We start from the raw sequence: 21,923 nt of genomic DNA on the forward strand, positions 1-21,923 counted from the left end.
ACATAGGAGGTAGTATTATAGTAGTTATATTCTTGTACATAGGAGCAGTATTATAGTAGTTATATTCCTGTACATAGGAGCAGTATTATAGCAGTTATATTCTTGTATATAGGTGGTAGTATTATAGTAGTTATATTGTTGTATATAGGGGTTGTATTTCTCTAGGTATATTATTACACTTGGGTGGGATATGTAGATTGCGTTTTTCTTGTATTATATTTTATGTCATTAAACTGTGAAAAGTTTCTAATCCACAATCGTATAATCCATCTGGGATTGGCTACCTCCGGAGTCTTCAGAGCCGATTACCAGGCAGGTTTAATTAAGTGCTGGATTGTCTCTGTATTTTCTATTGTTCCCATTATAATTTTTCTCCTTTTAATTTGTAGTAAATGTAATATCATTCAGATGAAATTGTCTAGTTAATTACGAGGGGTCTGCGCGGGTCTCGCCGTCAGATTACACAGGGGCTCAGAATTTCTACAGAAGGTCACACACTTTATAGGGCCCCCACCCTTGCACATCTCAGAACAGAACCAGCCAGAACCATTGTGGGCCCTGGAGATGCCCCCGTGTCCTCCTCCTCCTCCCTTCATCTTGGTGGACACTTCCCTCCATAACATGACGGCTCTCCAGGTGGCTCAGGCAGAAATTAGCTGTGAATTACGGGGGTTGTTTTGGCCGAGCGCCAGGCTCAGAATTAATTGGACGCAGGAGGGTTAAATTCTGTCTTCCCGGGATGAACTTCTGCGCTGACCCAGGAAAACGCTTCTTCATTAAGAATCCCAAAATCCAGTCTGAACCTGTGATGAAATCTTAAAGGGATTAATTATTATCCGCAGCCTCAGATATTGGACGAGCTCTGATACCGAGAGCTGCAGCAAAGCGGCGCGTAGTGAGGAAAGTGCTGGAAAGAAAGTGATCCGGGCTATGACCATACAACAGTCTTACAAGTATTGGGGTCACTTCACACCTCACTGACAAAGCTGGTATATTGCTATGATTTTACAACATTCCTGTTAAACCTTCAGCGTTACACTGCAATTATGTGAAAATTGTGGAAAAAAATGTAATTTCATTGCAATGTGTGAACTCGCCTATAGGTGTAATATATATGTACAAGGCCCGCGGGGTCCTGGGGGCCCCAATATCCTCAAGCCACAGATCACTGTAACCCGGAAATCCTTCTCTGCTGATCTCTGGCACTGTTATAGGGGTGTCATGGTTATTGTGATGGGGCGCAGTAGCTGTCATTGATTTGGGGGTGACGTGATGTTATTGATTTGGAGGTGTTGTGGCTGCCACAGTTATAGGTATGCCATGGATGTAATTGTTATGGGGTTACTGTGGATATCGTTGATTTGGGGGCACTATGGCGGCCACCGGTATAGGGGTGCCATGGATTTTATTGTAATAGGGGCACAGTGGCCGTCACTTTTATGGCGGTGCCATGGATATTATTATTGGGAGAGTTGTGACTGGCACCAGTGGCGTAATTAGGAATGGCGGGGCCCCATGGCAAACTTTTGACATGGGGCCCCGCCCCCGACCGACACCAAAGACCTCGGCCGAGACCGAAGACCTCGACCGACACCCTCCTACGCATTCCTGCGTGCTCTATTATGCCCCATAGTGGTCCCTACACACAGTATTATGTCCTATAGTGGCCCCTGCACACAGTATTATACCCCATAGTGGCCCCTGCACACAGTATTATGTCCCTCAGTGGCCCCTGCGCACAGTATTATGCTCCATAGTGGCCCCTGCACACAGTATTATCCCCCATAGTGGCCCCTGCACACAGTATTATGTCCCTCAGTGGCCCCTGCGCACAGTATTATGCCCCATAGTGGCCCCTGCACATAGTATTATCCCCCATAGTGGCCCCTGCACACAGTATTATCCCCCATAGTGGCCCCTGCACACAGTATTATCTCCCATAGTGGCCCCTGCTCACAGTATTATCCCCATAGTGGCCCCTGCACACAGTATTATCCCCATAGTGGCCCCTGCACACAGTATTATCTCCCATAGTGGCCCCTGCTCACAGTATTATCCCCATAGTGGCCCCTGCACATAGTATTATCCCCCATAGTGGCCCCTGCACACAGTATTATCCCCCATAGTGGCCCCTGCACACAGTATTATCTCCCATAGTGGCCCCTGCTCACAGTATTATCCCCATAGTGGCCCCTGCACACAGTATTATCCCCATAGTGGCCCCTGCACACAGTATTATCTCCCATAGTGGCCCCTGCTCACAGTATTATCCCCATAGTGGCCCCTGCACATAGTATTATCCCCATAGTGGCCCCTGCACACAGTATTATCCCCCATAGTGGCCCCTGCACACAGTATTATCTCCCATAGTGGCCCCTGCTCACAGTATTATCCCCCATAGTGGCCCCTGCACACAGTATTATCCCCCATAGTGGCCCCTGCACACAGTATTATCTCCCATAGTGGCCCCTGCTCACAGTATTATCCCCATAGTGGCCCCTGTACACAGTATTATGCCCCATAGTGGCCCCTGCACACAGTATTATGTCCCATAGTGGCCCCTGCACACAGTATTATCCCCATAGTGGCCCCTGCACACAGTATTATGCCCCATAGTGGCCCCTGCACACAGTATTATCCCCCATAGTGGTCCCTGCACACAGTATTATGTCCCATAGTGGCCCCTGCACACAGTATTATGTCCCATAGTGGCCCCTGCACACAGTATTATGTCCCATAGTGGCCCCTGCACACAGTATTATGTCCCATAGTGGCCCCTGCACACAGTATAATGTCCCTCAGTGGCCCCTGCACACAGTATTATGTCCCTCAGTGGCCCCTGCACACAGTATTATGTCCCTCAGTGGCCCCTGCACACACTATTATGTCCCTCAGTGGCCCATAGTGATACTGAAAAAATTGCTTAGTGAGAATCCCTCAGAGCTACTGGCACAATTTTTGATGCAGCTTTGGATATGAATTGTGCATACAACACCTTAACAATGGAATTGTGAGTGCAGCTCTGGATGTGACTAGAGTACAGGACATGTTCTTGCTATAACTATGGACGGCAGTAGGTTATGCGCCTGCTTATCTTCCTATCTGTCCTTTCCGATGATGCCCCGCACTTCTTGTCTGCGTTTTCCCGGTGCCTTCGGGTGATAATTGTATAAAATCTGACGCCGGTTATTAGTATTCTGCGACTGTCTTGGGGTTTTAGTGACTGAACTTTCCAACGCTCCGTGTGTTCAGTTATCAAAATAGTGTCTCGGAGCCGTCCGCGGCCGCTCACCTTGTCACGCACCTTGGAATAAATGAGATCCGAAAAGGGAATTAATTGTCTTGTGAAGGCGAGGTGCGGAGGCCGAGGCGTTTGACCGGCATTAATGCCCTGATTGGAATTCCAGCAAAGGAAATCCCGGAGTTGTCGCTGTGCAAACAGAGTCGGGACCTCTGGCCTGCCCATCAATAATGGGATTTGCATCAGATATTGATTACAAGTCATTAGAATCACAAAATGTTAATGAGACCAATTAATGTCTATTCTGCGGGGGGCCTCCGGGCGCCGACGGGTTTGGCCACAGTCAGAATCCAGTGCAACTTATTATCATGTCTCATCTGCAGACTATCCATAGGCCCCTGCCTGGTCGTGTCTGTAGCACCTCTGATCGTAGCTCCATTATAGAGGGCTCCATGAGAGGGGAGACAGGTCAACAAAATGGGAACACGGAACGAAAACTGCCATATATAGGACAGAGTGCACACACCTTTTAAAAACAGTCCAGTGAGTGATGCTATATCAGGCCATTATATGGCTTCTATCCTGCAGTTTTAGCAGTTTTCCCCTCTGCAGGCTCAAATTTTCAGTTTGCCCTGAGCTGATGACTAATGGCTATATACTACAATGCACTTGGAGAAGACAGTAGATTCTGCTCCATGACTCTCACCACTCAGATACAGCATTATGGCGATGTACCGACCTGTATAGATGCCAGAAAGAACTTGGGGTGACATAGAAAACTGACTATAGCTGCAGCAGTTGTCTCCGTCAGTTTCTGCTTCTTTCTGCCTCTGCTTATCACCCCTCTCCCTCCTCATTCCATAGACTTGTGAACTGTAATATGACAGCTCTGTGAGCCAAATCTGTCTTGCTCTAACGAGACAGATTCTGCAGAGAATTCAGAGTCAAAGTCAGTTTATTATGGAGCAGGAAGCTTAAATTGCAACAATTCTTATATTAGCTTGTTACGTAGATCACAGTCCCTTTCCCATAGGACCCTTAATAGATCACAAAACCCTTCCCATAGGACAATTCCCTAAAATCACAGACCCCCTACCATAGGACCCTCTCCAGAAAATCTGCTTTCCCCCCCTTTCCCATCCCCATATATCACGGCCCCAGGTTTGGTGCCAGCAGGAGGCAGCGATATATAATATTACAGGTTCCCGTCTATACTCTCAGGATCGGCCGTGGACAGAGATTTCTCCTCATTCCTTCTAATGATCTGACATTTTCCCTCATTATTGGGATAAACTCTCCAATTACTCAGAATCGATCAAGATGGTGCCGCTGATCAATTCTATCTATCAATACGTTATAATCCACTTTATCAGAATGATCAGTGTAATAGGACACAATACACACAGGGAGGATTTATCATATACAGTGCTGGAACCCCTTCAATTCTGTCAGATAATACTCGTGTTCTTCCAGATAATGATTGCAATCACAAATTCTTTGGTATTTTTATCTTCATTTAATTTGTCTTCAATGAAAAACCACAAAAAGAATTGTCAAAAAGCCAAATTGGATATAATTCCACAGCAAACATAAAAAAGGGGGTGGACAAACGTATTGGCGCTGTTTGAAAAATCATGTGATGCTTCTCTAATTTGTGTAATTAACAGCACCTGTTACTTACCTGAGGCACCTAACAGGTGTTGGCAATAACTAAATCACACTTGCAGCCAGTTGAAATGGATTAAAGTTGACTCCACCTCTGTCCTGTGTCCTTGTGTGACCACATTGAGCATGGAGAAAAGAAAGAAGACCAAAGAACTGTCTGAGGACTTGAGAAGCAAAATTGTGAGGAAGCCTGAGCAATCTCAAGGCTACAAGTCCATCTCCAAAGACCTGAATGTTCCTGTGTCTACTGTGCGCAGTGTCATCAAGAAGTGTAAAGCCCATGGCACTGTGGCTAACCTCCCTAGATGTGGACGGAAAAGAAACATTGACGAGAGATTTCAGCGCAAGATTGTGTGGATGGTGGATAAAGAACCTCGACTAACATCCAAACAAGTCCAAGCTGCCCTGCAGTCCGAGGGTACAACAGTGTCACCCCGTACTATCCAGTGTCAGCATCTGAATGAGAAGGGACTGTATGGTAGGAGACCCAGGAAGACCCCACTTCTTACCCACAGACAGAAGCCAGGCTGGAGTTTGTCAAAACTTACCTGAGAAAGCCAAAACCGTTCTGGAAGAATGTTCTCTGGTCAGATGAGACAAAAGTAGGAAAAGGCCTCAACATAGAGATTACAGGGAAAAAGAGAAGAAGACGCCCCCTACAGTCAGACATGGCGGAGGTCCCTGATGGTTTGGGGTTGCTTTGCTGCCTCTGGCACTGGACTGCTTGACCGTGTGCATGGCATTATGAAGTCTGAAGACGACCAACACATTGTGCAGCATCATGTAGGGCCCAGTGTGAGAAAGCGGGGTCTCCCTCAGAGGTCAGGGCTCTTCCAGCAGGACAAGGACCCAAAACACACTTCAGGTCAGCACTAGAAAATGGTGGTGAGAGAAAGCCCTGGAGACTTGTAAAGTGGCAGCAATGAGTCCAGCCCTGAATCCCATAGAACACCTGTGGGGGGGGGAGAGATCTCTTGGTGGCAGTTTGGAGAACGCCCCCTTCACATCTCAGGGGGGACCTGGAGCGGGAGCCAAAGAAGAAGGGTCTAAGATTCCAGCAGAGCCTTGTAAGAAACTCATTGCTGGTTAGCGGAAGCGGTTGTGCGCAGTTATTGTGTCTAAAGGTTGTGCTACCAAGTATTAGGCTGAGGGCGCCAATACTTCTGTCCGGCCCATTTCTGGAGTTTTGTGTAAAATGATCAATGATGTGACTTTTTTTTCATTCTCTTTTGTGTTTTTTCATTGCAAGCAAAATAAATGAAGATATTACCAAAGAGTTTGTGCTTGTAATCATTATCTGGGGGACACCGAGGATTATCTGACAGAACTGCAGGGGGGACAAGACTTTTGGCCAACACTGTATGTGGGACAGCTAAATGGTATCACTTATTGATTAGAGAGAGGCCGACTGTAGGACAGGGGAATACAATCTATTACTATCTGTTATCAGCCATGTCAGGAGGTTTTCAGCTTCTCCCCATTCTCTTTTTGCTGCCCTGATGTATTACTTTTCATAGCTGAGGGTTTGTAACACTGTATCCAGTCTAGACAATGCTCTGAACATGGCAGCAGCACTTTCTCTTGTCGTGTCAGTTTGTTACAATGTATCAGTGCAGTCGGCCATGACGCCTTCTCTCTATTACGCTACGTCTCCTATAGACTCCTCTGACAGTCACATTCATATTCACGTCATTGACTCAGGAATCCCATTTTGATATTTGGACTCGGTCCGCTGTAGATTAATTTTATAGAATGGCGGTCATCCATGTGTAAAGATTTATATTGTGAGGCCGGCGTCGAGCGCGGTGCGGATCCACGTTCGGAATAACTTACATTGTGACGGCCGGTGCAGCAAAATAATGGGAGATTGTAATGACTGTCTGACGTGACATTGACACTGAGAGCGGCTGATACCTTGTAATACAAATACTAATATCCACCTGTCGCCGCCGCATGTCAGGTGTCAGCCGCTATCGGGACGGGATCACTGCCAAACAGCGGCACTTGGCGTAACGGAGAACTTTATCCAAATCCAAAATATAACAATAAAATCCTCACGTTATGTCGTCCTGCCATAAAGTGATGCAAAAAAAAATTACAGCAAGGGGAATTCTAATTTTCCTATGCATTTAATTAGAGCTTGCTGTAATGCTTTATTTCCCCTCTGGGGGTGCTGCAGGGAAATTCAACACCTACCTAGTCCTATTTATAAGCGCAATGTAAAATTTTCCAGACACGGTTACGTAAATTACATTGAAAAATGATTCATATAATTTTTTTTTTTGCCTCTTTTTCTTATGCCATGTGCGACTCTGGCGAGAGATTGACGGGCGCTGAGCTGGAGGTGTGTGCCACAGACCTCAAATAATGAAGGTAAAGAGGGTCTAAACAAGAAGAAAAGATGATTCTTACTGTGGTCGACTGTCAGCGCCGCACAAATCATCCTTACAAATTAGCCGAGGAGCCGGCACTTTAAGGCGGTGGAAGTGACATTTATAAATGTCTGGTGGCAGCGGGGGTCGGAGGCAGATGGTAAAGAAACACATTTTACCTACAAAGCCGCAGCTGGAAGTGAGTTGTAAAACAGCACAAAAGATACAAATGGAAGATACTGTTAATTCATTAATTCACACGGAAAGTTTTCCGCTCCGCGCCGCAGCGTCACCGGCAGCAAAATATCAGACAGGTCCAAAGGTTAATGTAAAACATTGGAGGGAAGAACATACAATATATAAGAATGTAAGAATTATACTAGAAGAGGAATATCCTGGTGCAGGAGAGTTGGGGCCCCACAACAAGGATGGGCCCTGAGCATCACACTGTGTATATACATTACTGATCCTGAGTTACATCCTGTATTATACTCCAGAGCTGCGCTCACTATTCTGCTGGTGCAGTCACTGTGTACATACATTACATTACTTATCCTGTATTATACTCCAGAGCTGCGCTCACTATTGTGCTGGTGCAGTCACTGTGTACATACATTACATTACTTATCCTGTATTATACTCCAGAGCTGCGCTCACTATTCTGCTGGTGCAGTCACTGTGTACATACATTACATTACTTATCCTGTATTATACTCCAGAGCTGCACTCACTATTCTGCTGGTGCAGTCACTGTGTACATACATTACATTACTTATCCTGTATTATACTCCAGAGCTGCGCTCACTATTCTGCTGGTGCAGTCACTGTGTACATACATTACATTACTTATCCTGTATTATACTCCAGAGCTGCGCTCACTATTCTGCTGGTGCAGTCACTGTGTACATACATTACATTACTTATCCTGTATTATACTCCAGAGCTGCGCTCACTATTCTGCTGGTGCAGTCACTGTGTACATACATTTCATTACTTATCCTGTATTATACTCCAGAGCTGCGCTCACTATTCTGCTGGTGCAGTCACTCTGTACATACATTACATTACTTATCCTGTATTATACTCCAGAGCTGCGCTCACTATTCTGCTGGTACAGTCACTGTGTACATACATTACATTACTTATCCTGTATTATACTCCAGAGCTGCGCTCACTATTCTGCTGGTACAGTCACTGTGTACATACATTACTTATCCTGTATTATACTCCAGAGCTGCGCTCACTATTCTGCTGGTACAGTCACTGTGTACATACATTACTTATCCTGTATTATACTCCAGAGCTGCGCTCACTATTCTGCTGGTACAGTCACTGTGTACATACATTACATTACTTATCCTGTATTATACTCCAGAGCTGCGCTCACTATTCTGCTGGTACAGTCACTGTGTACATACATTACTTATCCTGTATTATACTCCAGAGCTGCGCTCACTATTCTGCTGGTACAGTCACTGTGTACATACATTACTTATCCTGTATTATACTCCAGAGCTGCGCTCACTATTCTGCTGGTACAGTCACTGTGTACATACATTACATTACTTATCCTGTATTATACTCCAGAGCTGCGCTCACTATTCTGCTGGTACAGTCACTGTGTACATACATTACATTACTTATCCTGTATTATACTCCAGAGCTGCGCTCACTATTCTGCTGGTGCAGTCACTGTGTACATACATTACATTACTTATCCTGTATTATACTCCAGAGCTGCGCTCACTATTCTGCTGGTACAGTCACTGTGTACATACATTACATTACTTATCCTGTATTATACTCCAGAGCTGCGCTCACTATTCTGCTGGTGCAGTCACTGTGTACATACATTACATTACTTATCCTGTATTATACTCCAGAGCTGCGCTCACATAAATGAGGTAGGGTCTTCGCAGTCTCCGCATACAGTGGAGTTGTACATAGCAGAACCTGATAGCCATTGCTGCTCATGACATCACATGTCACATGACATACGGCATAGATGACGCCATGCTCGCTGTTTGCTGCCGGTGATTAGCAGATTATGGCGTTGTCTCCATTTTTTACATTATTTGGAATAATCCCAAACAAACGGAGCTCTAATTAACTGCAGACACCTCGAGGCCGGAACCGTTAAATAATGAAGGATCGCCCTCATTACGGCAGAGACGGCGCCGCGCGTTACATTCATGATTAGCATAAATTAAGTGAGAGATTAATTAAAGTTGCTCCTTGCCAACAAGGTGACGTGTGGAGGCTGCAGAATATCAAAACCTGTAGAACCGGCAGTCCCATGTAACTGCTCATATCACACACCAAAAAGCCCTGATGCATCTCTTCCCTGAGGGATTGGTACAAAGTATCAGTCCAGGAAATCACATGTAGCAAGGGGTTTATTGTGTAGATGTTATCGGTGGTGTTACATAGGACTGCCGGTGACATCTACTACATTACCTGTATATAGAGAGTTATCACTGTGTTATCTGTGGTGTTACATAGGACTGCCGGTGACATCTACTACATTACCTGTATATAGAGAGTTATCACTGTGTTATCTGTGGTGTTACATAGGACTGCCGGTGACATCTACTACATTACCTGTATATAGAGAGTTATCACTGTGTTATCTGTGGTGTTACATAGGACTGCCGGTGACATCTACTACATTACCTGTATATAGAGAGTTATCAGTGTGTTATCTGTGGTGTTACATAGGACTGCCGGTGACATCTACTACATTACCTGTATATAGAGAGTTATCACTGTGTTATCTGTGGTGTTACATAGGACTGCCGGTGACATCTACTACATTACCTGTATATAGAGAGTTATCAGTGTGTTATCTGTGGTGTTACATAGGACTGCCGGTGCCATCTACTACATTACCTGTATATAGAGAGTTATCACTGTGTTATCTGTGGTGTTACATAGGACTGCCGGTGACATCTACTACATTACCTGTATATAGAGAGTTATCACTGGGTTATCTGTGGTGTTACATAGGACTGCCGGTGACATGTACTACATTACCTGTATATAGAGAGTTATCAGTGTGTTATCTGTGGTGTTACATAGGACTGCCGGTGACATCTACTACATTACCTGTATATAGAGAGTTATCACTGTGTTATCTGTGGTGTTACATAGGACTGCCGGTGACATCTACTACATTACCTGTACTCAGAGAGTTATCACTGTGTTATCTGTGGTGTTACATAGGACTGCCGGTGACATCTACTACATTACCTGTATATAGAGCGTTATCACTGTGTTATCTGTGGTGTTACATAGGACTGCCGGTGACATCTACTACATTACCTGTATATAAAGAGTTATCAGTGTGTTATCTGTGGTGTTACATAGGACTGCAGGTGACATCTACTACATTACCTGTATATAGCGAGTTATCACTGTGTTATCTGTGGTGTTACATAGGACTGCCGGTGACATCTACTACATTACCTGTACTCAGAGAGTTATCACTGTGTTATCTGTGGTGTTACATAGGACTGCCGGTGACATCTACTACATTACCTGTATATAGAGCGTTATCACTGTGTTATCTGTGGTGTTACATAGGACTGCCGGTGACATCTACTACATTACCTGTATATAGAGAGTTATCAGTGTGTTATCTGTGGTGTTACATAGGACTGCCGGTGACATCTACTACATTACCTGTATATAGAGAGTTATCACTGTGTTATCTGTGGTGTTACATAGGACTGCCGGTGACATCTACTACATTACCTGTACTCAGAGAGTTATCACTGTGTTATCTGTGGTGTTACATAGGACTGCAGGTGACATCTACTACATTACCTGTATATAGAGAGTTATCACTGTGTTATCTGTGGTGTTACATAGGACTGCCGGTGACATCTACTACATTACCTGTATATAGAGATTTATCACTGTGTTATCTGTGGTGTTACATAGGACTGCCGGTGACATCTACTACATTACCTGTATATAGAGAGTTATCACCATGTTATCTGTGTGTTACATAGGACTGCCGGTGACATCTACTACATTACCTGTACTCAGAGAGTTATCGCTGTGTTATCTGTGGTGTTACATAGGACTGCCAGTGCCATCTACTACATTACCTGTATATAGAGAGTTATCACTGTGTTATCTGTGGTGTTACATAGGACTGCCGGTGACATCTACTACATTACCTGTATATAGAGAGTTATCAGTGTGTTATCTGTGGTGTTACATAGGACTGCCGGTGACATCTACTACATTACCTGTATATAGAGAGTTATCACTGTGTTATCTGTGGTGTTACATAGGACTGCCGGTGACATCTGCTACATTACATAGGACTGCCGGTGACATCTACTACATTACCTGTATATAGAGAGTTATCACTGTGTTATCTGTGGTGTTACATAGGACTGCCGGTGACATCTACTACATTACCTGTATATAGAGAGTTATCAGTGTGTTATCTGTGGTGTTACATAGGACTGCCGGTGACATCTACTACATTACCTGTATATAGAGAGTTATCACTGTGTTATCTGTGGTGTTACATAGGACTGCAGGTGACATCTACTACATTACCTGTATATAGCGAGTTATCACTGTGTTATCTGTGGTGTTACATAGGACTGCCGGTGACATCTACTACATTACCTGTATATAGAGAGTTATCACTGTGTTATCTGTGGTGTTACATAGGACTGCCGGTGACATCTACTACATTACCTGTATATAGAGAGTTATCACTGTGTTATCTGTGGTGTTACATAGGACTGCCGGTGACATCTACTACATTACCTGTATATAGAGAGTTATCACCGTGTTATCTGTGTGTTACATAGGACTGCCGGTGACATCTACTACATTACATAGGACTGCCGGTGACATCTACTACATTACCTGTATATAGAGAGTTATCACTGTGTTATCTGTGGTGTTACATAGGACTGCCGGTGACATCTACTACATTACCTGTATATAGAGAGTTATCACCGTGTTATCTGTGTGTTACATAGGACTGCCGGTGACATCTACTACATTACCTGTACTCAGAGAGTTATCACTGTGTTATCTGTGGTGTTACATAGGACTGCCGGTGACATCTACTACATTACCTGTATATAGAGAGTTATCACTGTGTTATCTGTGGTGTTACATAGGACTGCCGGTGACATCTACTACATTACCTGTACTCAGAGAGTTATCACTGTGCTATCTGTGGTGTTACATAGGACTGCCGGTGACATCTACTACATTACCTGTATATAGAGAGTTATCACTGTGTTATCTATGGTGTTACATAGGACTGCCGGTGACATCTACTACATTACCTGTATATAGAGAGTTATCACTGTGTTATCTATGGTGTTACATAGGACTGCCGGTGACATCTACTACATTACCAGTATATAGAGAGTTATCGCTGTGTTATCTGTGGTGTTACATAGGACTGCCGGTGACATCTACTACATGACCTGTATATAGAGAGTTATCACTGTGTTATCTGTGGTGTTACATAGGACTGCAGGTGACATCTACTACATTACCTGTACTCAGAGAGTTATCACTGTGTTATCTGTGGTGTTACATAGGACTGCCGGTGACATCTACTACATTACCTGTATATAGAGAGTTATCCCTGTGTTATCTGTGGTGTTACATAGGACTGCCGGTGACATGGCTGATACCTGGGCTGATCTGAGATATTGCCGCTCAGGCTGACATATGGGTGGAGATGTTGGGGGTTATAATCACAGTGGGGGGTTCTATAATGAGGACTCGCTCAATCTGTGGCTTTGGTGATTGACGAATGAAAGATTCTCGTAACATCTGCACAGAAATCCTGTCCCAAGGTCGGGGGTCGGCTTTATTTACTGTACAGTGACGGAGGATGACGACCCCCATCCGCCGCCCGTCCATTACAGCTCACAGACATTGCAGCCTCTGGATTACTAGATGAAAGTCCCTGTAACAAGGAAATACTATAGGAATGGTCACCCAGCTTTCCACAGCACCTGCATGGCCTATACATCGGCATACTGCTGCGTCTGTATGTGTCAGAAATACTGTATATCTAGTAATTGATAAGGATAGTGACACTACAAATCCCAGGCTTCCCTTTACAGAGTAAAGTCTGGCTGCCACTAGAGGGAGCTCAAGGCCTAAGGGTTATGTTAGTGAGTTTACTGGAAGGTGTATAGATCATCTGTAGTGAGCGCCCCCTAGTGTATCGGAGAGCGTCAGGAAGTTGTGATACATTTCATATGTAACGGAGAGTGTTAGAAAGTTATCCTACATTGGATACATGTTGGAGAACGTCAGTAATTTGTGATGTATATTGTATATGTATCGGACAGCGTCAGTAAGGTGTGATATATTGTATATGTATCGGAGAGGATCAGTAAGTTATGATGCACTGTATACGTATCGGAAAGCATCAGTAAGTTGTGATACATTGTATACGTATCGGAAAGCGTCAGTAAGTTGTGATATATTATATATGTGTTGGAGAGCGTCAGTAAGGTGTGATACATTGTATACGTATTGGAGAGCGTCAGTAAGTTGTGATATATTGTATATGTGTTGGAGAGCGTCAGTAAGTTGTGATATATTGTATACGTATCGGAGAGCAGCGATATGTATACAGTCAGTTGTGATACATTGTCAGAGGTGTCCATGACATCACAAGCAGTTTATGATGTCATCAGTCACTACAACTCATCCTGCACTTCCCCAGGATGTGCACCAGGGGGTGCCCTGTTAGTGACCTCACCACCAGGATGATGATGGGGTGGGGGCTAGTATTCATTGCCCCATCATCCTGCATGACATTAGGGCTTCCTCATCCACACGGCTGGCAGTCTTCAGTTTATACTGACACGGTTTCTATCTGAGTCTTCTATCATCTCAGGTGTCAGCGAGGTCGGACGTCTTAATTATTTATAATATAGAAAATCTAGAAATCTCCTCTAATTTGCTTCATTAACATTCTCCATCCGGCGCTCTCTGTAATCTCCGCTGCTCTCTCTTTCGCAGCAGCTGCCATGTTACTCGTTGCGTGGAATATCCATAAGTTATATTTCTTATCTTTCGCATTATGCCGAACCACGAGCCGGAATCAGCATCATAATTTATGTAGATTCCTTTCTTATCCAACCCCTGCTCCCTTTAGGGTGTCCAGATGTGCAGGAATAAAACTAAGCACACAATCTGCATATATTTACATACATGCAAATCAGCGATTGTTACAAAGAATCCAAAACCGTAAATGTGTCTGAGCCGCGAACCCGAGGCAGAAGAGTCACAAAGTGTAAAGGATGAGCACCAAAGGTAGAATGTATAGAAATATAATGTCATATTATATCAGTGATGTCATAACAGGGGGCGGGGCTGTGACAACCACTCAGACATGATATACGGGCTGGTTGTCAGCAGTATTAGATGAATAGCTGTTAAGGTTGAGCGTTCAGGATCGGAAAAGATCGGCGATCGAGCAAATTTCACGATCGCGATCGGCTGGAAAATAATCGGATTTTGAAATCTCAAGTTCGGCTCAACCCTAAAAGTGACTTAAGTGAAAATCGGACTTGTCTACAAGCTTGCTGACTGTTTCCAGTAGCTTATATACCCACTTTGCATCTAAGGACCAGTGTTATTTGGTCGGTGATTAGGGTTGAATGATCGGGAAAGATCGGATTCCGATCGAGCAAATTTCACGATCACGATCGGCTGAAAAATGATCTGAGATCGGATTTTGAAATCTCAAGATCGGCTCAACCCCAAAAGTGATTTTTCCCATAGAGAAGCATTGACTAGGGTTGAGCGATTGGGATTGGGAAAGATCTGATCAGAGCAAATTTCATGATCGGGATCGGCTGGAAAATGATCGGAAATCGGATTTTAAAATCTCAAGTTCAGCTCAACCCTAAAAGTGACAAGTGAAAATCGGACTTGTCTACAAGCTTGCTGACTGTTTCCAGTAGCTTATATACCCACTTTGCATCTAAGGACCAGTGTCATTTGGTCAGTGATCAGGGTTGAGCGATCGGGAAAGATCGGATCCTGATCGGCTGAAAAATGATCGGAGATCGGATTTTGAAATCTCAAGATCGGCTCAACCCCAAAAGTGACTTTTCCCATAGAGAGTGATTGGGATCGGGAAAGATCGGATCCCGATCAGCGATTAAGCAAATTTCATGATCACAACCGGCTGGAAAATGATCGGAAATTGGATTTTAAAATCGATCCGGAAATCTCTAGATCGGCTCGACCCTAATAGCTGTACTTTAGACTTTGCGGTCACCCCATTTGCGCTCCTACGTTGCAGGTCATCCGGCGTCCTCGTTCCACCAGTTCGTTCATCGACCTTTGAAATACTTCAGGTCGTTTTTTAGTAAAATGGCGAGAAATAAACTTAATAACAAAGAAGTGCGCCGTATTAATTTAAGATAAGGGTGTCTAAGCCCCCGCGCTCGGCGTCCATTATCCTGATACTGCTAATCCTTTATTGTTCAAAAAAAACTATTGCAGATTTGCGGCTGGCGGTATCAGTCGGGACGGCCGCGCCGCGCATTTCATTTAAAGTCAATAATAACGGCTTTGTAGCATTGATTATACATAAGTCTTTGTCTCACTGTAATGAACTTTTGACGCCGTCGCTCCCCAAACTATTATTTCATCCTAATAAACGGCGGATCTCTCCGCGCGCTGCGAGCGTCTGATTGAGAGAACCGGGTCAGCGCTAATAACTTTTTGTTTACCTGCTCGCTCGTCATTTACGGTTTTCATCTGCCGCATTAAACTGACAAATTCTCTCTGCTGAGAATCTCCCCGGAGACTTATAATCTCCCGTCCTGCACCGAAGGTTATTTATTCCTCCATTCACCTGTTATAAAGGAAAGACACATTTAAGTAAAATTAAGAAGAAAAAATGCAACAGGTTCTGATAAAATTGGAAGGAAAAGAAGAAAAAAAAAATCTCAAGGTAAAAAACCCCTCATAATATAGAGAAAGCGGAAGGAGGAGACGTAATAACATCTATAGTATGAAGGATGGCACTAATTATATACATAGGGGCAGTATTATAGTAGTTATATTCTTGTACATAGGAGCAGTATTATAGTAGTTATATTCTTGTACATAGGAGTAGTATTATAGAAGTTATATTCTTGTACATAGGGGGCAGTATTATAGTAGTTATATTCTTGTACATAGGAGTAGTATTATAGTAGTTATATTCTTGTACATAGGAGCAGTATTATAGTAGTTATATTCTTGTACATAGGAGTAGTATTATAGTAGTTATATTCTTGTACATAGGAGCAGTATTATAGTAGTTATATTCTTGTACATAGGAGTAGTATTATAGTAGTTATATTCTTGTACATAGGAGGTAGTATTATAGTAGTTATATTCTTGTACATAGGAGTAGTATTATAGTAGTTATATTCTTGTACATAGGAGCAGTATTATAGTAGTTATATTCTTGTACATAGGAGGTAGTATTATAGTAGTTATATTCTTGTACATAGGAGTAGTATTATAGTAGTTATATTCTTGTACATAGGAGTAGTATTATAGTAGTTATATTCTTGTACATAGGAGTAGTATTATAGTAGTTATATTCTTGTACATAGGAGCAGTATTATAGTAGTTATATTCTTGTACATAGGAGCAGTATTATAGTAGTTATATTCTTGTACATAGGGAGCAGTATTATAGTAGTTATATTCTTGTACATAGGAGCAGTATTATAGTAGTTATATTCTTGTACATAGGAGCAGTATTATAGTAGTTATATTCTAGAACATAGGAGTATTATAGTAGTTATATTCTTGTACATAGGGGGCAGTATTATAGTAGTTATATTCTTACACATAGGAGTAGTATTATAGTAGTTATATTCTTGTACATAGGGGTAGTATTATAGTAGTTATATTCTTGTACATAGGAGGTAGTATTATAGTAGTTATATTCTTGTACATAGGAGTAGTATTATAGTAGTTATATTCTTGTACATAGGAGGTAGTATTATAGTAGTTATATTCTTGTACATAGGAGTAGTATTATAGTAGTTATATTCTTGTACATAGGAGGTAGTATTATAGTAGTTATATTCTTGTACATAGGAGTAGTATTATAGTAGTTATATTCTTGTACATAGGAGTAGTATTATAGTAGTTATATTCTTGTACATAGGAGGTAGTATTATAGTAGTTATATTCTTGTACATAGGAGTAGTATTATAGTAGTTATATTCTTGTACATAGGAGCAGTATTATAGTAGTTATATTCTTGTACATAGGAGCAGTATTATAGTAGTTATATTCTTGTACATAGGAGCAGTATTATAGTAGTTATATTCTTGTACATAGGGAGCAGTATTATAGTAGTTATATTCTTGTACATAGGAGCAGTATTATAGTAGTTATATTCTAGAACATAGGAGTATTATAGTAGTTATATTCTTGTACATAGGGGGCAGTATTATAGTAGTTATATTCTTGTACATAGGAGCAGTATTATAGTAGTTATATTCTTGTACATAGGAGCAGTATTATAGTAGTTATATTCTTGTACATAGGGGCAGTATTATAGTAGTTATATTCTTGTACATAGGAGGTAGTATTATAGTAGTTATATTCTTGTACATAGGGGCAGTATTATAGTAGTTATATTCTTACACATAGGAGTAGTATTATAGTAGTTATATTCTTGTACATAGGGGCAGTATTATAGTAGTTATATTCTTGTACATAGGAGCAGTATTATAGTAGTTATATTCTTGTACATAGGAGCAGTATTATAGTAGTTATATTCTTGTACATAGGAGCAGTATTATAGTAGTTATATTCTTGTACATAGGGGGCAGTATTATAGTAGTTATATTCTTGTACATAGGAGTAGTATTATAGTAGTTATATTCTTGTACATAGGAGCAGTATTATAGTAGTTATATTCTTATACATAGGGGGCAGTATAGTAATAATATTCTATATTTTGTATGTAGAGAGCTCTCCAAATTCGCTTAATAATATCACAGTATGCAGTAAGCTCCCCCTAGTGCTGATTTTATCTCTTATTTCTGTATATTTTTCAGATCTGACCATATATTTATAATATTAATCATTGCAGAATTGTACCTTACATACTGAATTGTATTTGTGAACATTCCCTTTAAATATTCTAGAATGAATAGAAAGTTCCAGACTCTCCATTAATGCAGGTTGTGCTGATGGTAAGGTCTGTTGCTCGTAGCTCCGTCTTCTCGTGTACACGGCGTTGACTCTGCGGTATTTGGATATAATACATTTATCTACATTGTTAATGCTCTTATTGCTCCGGTTTACTGAGTTGTAATAAGTGAATGGACCCAGAGGGCAGAGCTGAAGGTTTCCTTTGCCATGGATCCCACAAGAATTAGGTAACACAGAGTCCCGGATACCCTGCGGTGGGCGACTGTTCTGCTGCCATGTTAAACATTTCCTCTCCCCGTAGGGTTTAGTCACGGTCGGTAGTTACAGGGCCCGGGGTGTCTCGAGGGGGCAGAATCTGGTGTTGCCCCATTAACAGCTGTCGCCTGCGATTACTGCAAAGCTTGTTCCCCTCCAGGTAACCATGAACTGCGCGCGGCGGCGGATCGTCTCCTATAATTTACTCCGTATTTAACCCTTTGCCAGTTAGTTTCAATAAGGTAGAACCAATTCTATGGCTGTATGTTATATTCTGACTGTCGGAGGAGGCTCCATGCAGGAGACATACAATATACACAGTGGTAAGAAACATCTGAAGGTGTGATACAAACTCACTGATACATTGTAGCAACACAGCAGAATGTTGCTGTTTTTTTTTTGCTTCCCTTAAAGGGATTCTACCATTAAAATCAAATTTTTTTCTCGCTAACACGTAGGAATAGCCTTAAGAAAGGCTATTCTTCTCCTACCTTTAGATGTCTTCTCCGCGCTGCCGTTCCGTAGAAATCCCGGTTTTCGCCGGTATGCAAATGAGTTATCTCGCAGCACTGGGGGTAGTTCCCAATGCTGCTAGAGAACTCTTCAGCGTAGCCTCCATCTTCTTCAGGAACTCTTCACGCGTCTTCGTCCAGGGGTTGGTTTCAAACTCCTAGGCCTCGGGCAAAGCTGACTGCGCATGCCCGACGGCCACAAGAAAATGGCCGCTTACAGTATTGTAAGCTCTACAGTATTGAAAGCGGCCATTTTCTTGTGGCCGTCGGGTATGTGCAGTCAGCTTTGCCCGGGGCCTAGGAGTTTGAAGCCAACTCCTGGAAGAAGACGCGTGAAGAGCCCGTTCCTGAAGAAGATGGAGGCGGCGCTGAAGAGTTCTCTTGCAGCATTGGGGACGCCCGCAGTGCTGCGAGAGAACTCATTTGCATACTGGCAAAAATCGGGATTTCTATGGAACGGCAGCGCAGAGAAGACATCTAAAGGTAGGAGACGAATAGCCTTTCTTAAGACTATTCCTACATGTTAGCGACAAAAAAAATTGAGTTTAATGTTAGAATCCCTTTAACAGAAATCTGCAAAATCTTTGGTGTATTTCACTGTGGGGGCTATAAAAAGGGTCATACATGGATATTCTAACGTACAGGGACCACAAGGCCATACTGTGTGGTGGCCACATTAAGGGGGGTATTATTTATACTTTTTAGGGAGCCATTATTTATACTGGAGGCTAAAAGTGGGGCGTTATACTGTGTCTGGGGTAAAAGATGGATATTGTGTGGGGGCCACCATGACGGGGACCTAATTCTGTGTGGGGTCATTATACTATATGGGAGGCGCAATGAAAGGACATTAGTTATACTGTATCGGCGGTACAATAGGGGGCAATATTATGTGTGGACATTATACTATTTGGTGGTATAATGAGACGGTATTATTTGTGCTCATACAATACGAGGGGAATCTTATTGTATGTGGGGTCCACAAGGGGGACATTATACTGCATGGGGAGCACAATGAGAGGGCATTATTTATAGTATATGGTGGGCACAATGAGGGGGACCTTATTCTATGTGGGTTTCACAAGGGGGGCATTATACGGTATGGGGACCACAGTGAGGGGGCATTATTTATACTGTGTGGGGACATTACACCATGTCCGTGCCACTAATAAGGGGCATTATACAGTGTGGGCGCAGACTGGGTGAGATTGGCATAGGCGGGGTTAGAGGTGTGGCTTATGTACAACTTTCGGTGCTCCTAATATATATGGATACTGCTGTAAGATGGCATCAGGGACGTCCCATGATATATACAAATAACTGCATATAAATTGGAGACGTGTGGGGGTCTGGTGGGGCCTCTAGAAGTCGCCATGGACGTCATGTTCATACAACCAATGCGCAGTCGGTATAATGTAAAGCAGCGTAAGTATAATGGAGGATCCCTCTAGCGGATGTGGGATCCCTTCAGTCTTCCCCCATAGGATCCGCTCCTGGTAACGCGGCTGTAGAGCGTAGAACACAGCGAAGTCGTCCAGGACGCGGCCCGCATAATGGCGTCATTAATGAGTCGTTAGCGCGGTTGTCAGGACGCAGGTGACACAGCAATCACATCTTACTCACGCAATCATCCAGGTAGCAGAGCGTCGCGGCTCCCAGTGTACGCAGCTGTAACGCTCTGCGGCCGCTGACAGCCCCCATCACACGGCATTAATATTGTATAAGACGATGGCGATCACTTTTTCATCCGTAATTGGCGCTTCCATTTTTTTTTTTTTTTTGCTCGCTGATTGATTTGAAGCTTAAATGAACTCATTTATTATAATTGCAGAAATCCTGAATACAAAGTAGCTTCAAATAAGGAACGTCATTACGAGATTGATAGTCCTGCCGAGAAAAAAACTACCATCTGCCTGCGCCGACTCCACCGCCGCCTCGTAAAATCGCAGAATGAATTAGAAAAGAAAAAAAAATAAGGCTTAATTTAGATTCTGGGGTGACGGCACGGTGAAGAGAAACTATATTTAACAAGTTGGCGCCGGAGGGGGGAGGAGGCGAAGGTCTGTGATTGGAGGATTCTTACACCAAAACCATAAAGCGTAGGAAAACGAGATCTTAATAAACCGCAGGCGGCGATTTAACGGCAAGTCCCATTTACACAATGGATGCGAATATATGACTGACGTTCACGGGGTTGGGCCCGGAATGTAAAGTTCTGAAACTTTCTAAGTCATTGCTGTTTGAAGATCTCTGAGCTGCCACATTCTGAAGCAGAGTGTTTTTGTTACAATGTATCAGTGCAGACAATTCTAAAGGGAGCTTAAAGGGGTATCCTAGTTCTTGCAAGGTATGCCACAATCCATGGAACGAGGCAAGTGTCTGGTCTGTGAAGTTTGGAGATCAGGGAGTGGCAGGTTGCGCATGCGCACTACAGCTCCATTGACTTCTACGGAAGTGATGGAGATTGCTCAACGTCAAGGCTTGGGCCACGAATGTTGATGTCCATCAGCAAACCCAACCAGGGCAAAAACCACATGGTGTTTTACTCCTGCAGCTGGATCGGTTGATAACTTTTGCATTGCACACGCCAGACCCGCAGCAGGAAATGGACAAGGATCAAAAGCCAGCAGCAGGTCCAATTGCAGGGCGAGCATGCTCAGATGAGTTCACAGAATCCAATCCAATTTTC

The 21,923-nt window shown here is 43.1% G+C and overlaps 1 long non-coding RNA gene across 1 annotated transcript; it reads right to left on the reverse strand.

The window, feature by feature from the left end:
* Positions 1–10,587: 10,587 nt before the first annotated feature.
* On the reverse strand, positions 10,588–11,438 carry LOC142214674 (uncharacterized). The gene is made up of 3 exons (XR_012717276.1): positions 11,311–11,438; positions 11,024–11,094; positions 10,588–10,662 (listed from the first exon to the last, which is right to left on the reverse strand). It is a non-coding gene; the product is annotated as an uncharacterized LOC142214674 (long non-coding RNA).
* Between the last annotated feature and the right edge of the window lie 10,485 nt (positions 11,439–21,923).

The sequence above is a fragment of the Leptodactylus fuscus genome, chromosome 7 (assembly GCF_031893055.1).
Source record: "Leptodactylus fuscus isolate aLepFus1 chromosome 7, aLepFus1.hap2, whole genome shotgun sequence".
Taxonomy (NCBI): domain Eukaryota; kingdom Metazoa; phylum Chordata; class Amphibia; order Anura; family Leptodactylidae; genus Leptodactylus; species Leptodactylus fuscus.